The sequence below is a fragment of the Stenella coeruleoalba genome (assembly GCF_951394435.1).
Source record: "Stenella coeruleoalba genome assembly, chromosome: 5".
Lineage (NCBI taxonomy): Eukaryota > Metazoa > Chordata > Mammalia > Artiodactyla > Delphinidae > Stenella > Stenella coeruleoalba.
The window spans coordinates 100,956,710-100,958,281 of record NC_137150.1 but is presented as its reverse complement, the minus strand read 5'-3'; positions in this window follow the sequence as shown (position 1 = coordinate 100,958,281).

Genomic DNA, 1,572 nt, shown 5'->3' with positions numbered 1-1,572 from the left:
AGAGAGTCCCAAGCAGGATAAACCCAAGGAGGAACATGCCTAGACACATAGTAATCAAACTGACAAAAATTAAAGACAAAGAAAAAATATTAAAAGTAACAAGGGAAAAATGACAAATAATATATAAGGGAACTCCCATAAGGTCATCAGCTGATTTTTCAGCAGAAACACTGCAGGGCAGAAGGGATTGGCACAATATTTTTCAAGTGATGAAAGGGAAGAACCTACAACCAATAATACTCTACCCAGCAGGCTCTCATTCAGATTTGATGGAGAAAACAAAAGCTTCACAGACAAGCAAAAACTTTGGGAATGTAAACTGGTACAGCCCCTATGGAGAACAGTATGGAGGTTCCTTAAAAATCTAAAAATAGAGCTACCATATTATCAGCAAGCCCACTCCTGGGCATAAACCTGGAGAAAAACATGGTTTGAAAGGATACATGCTCCCCAATGTTCATTGCAGCACTGTTTACAACAGCCAACACATGGAAGCAACCTAAATGTCCATCAACAGAAGAATGGATAAAGAAGATGTGGTACATATATACAATGGAATATTACTCAGCCATTAAAAAGAACAAAATAATGCCATTTGCAGCACATGAATGGACCCAGAGATTGTCACACTGAGTGAAGTAAGTCAGACACAGAAAGGGAAATATCATATGATATCACTTATATGCCAAGTCTAAAAAAAATGATACAAATGAACTTATTTACAAAACAGAAAAAGACTCACAGAGAAGGAACTTATGGTTACCAGGGGGGAAGGGTGGGGGGGAAGGGATAGTCAGGGAGTTTGTGATTGACGTGTACACACTACTATATTTAAAATGGATATCCAGCAAGGACATGCTGTATAGCACAAGGAGCTCTACTCAATAGTCTGTAACAACCTAATTGGGAAAAGAATTTGAAAAAGAATAGATACATGTATATGTATAACTGAATTAATTTGTTGTACACCTGAAACTAACTCTAATATGAAAAAAAAAGCTAAGAAAGAAGGTTTATCTAGAGATAAAGCAGCCACCTTTTTATATAAAGCTGTTACCTCTAGGGAGAAACCAGCTCTTCTTGCATATACAATAATCATTTGATAAACTAAGTTTTTGTGTTCTTTACATCTTGATATTCACTGAATCCAAGTGAATATGATATTTGATCTACCCCAAATTAGCAATATCAGGACAGAGTCATAAAACTTTCATGGGTCGGCATTCAATATTGATAAGAGCTTGGTAGCAAGCTAGTAGTTGCTATTAAAAAGATTTTCAATCATGTCAGAGAGGCCAGAAGTCCAAAATCTGAAGGAGTGGCTCTCAGTGGAGGCTGCCTCCTAGTGTAAGTAGAGCCTACCTTTCAATGAGGCTGAGAGTATGAGGTAGGTTCGAAACATGCTGCTTGGATTGTGCTTTGATTGTTGCTTGCTCTCCTGCAGGATGGCGGATTGGGAATGTATTATGACTATAAAGCATCAAGCCAAACAGCTCCAACCAAAAGGCTGTACGGCTGTGGCTGCTGAATGTCACCAGAACTGAAGTAAATGAGAATATAGGAATTTGGATT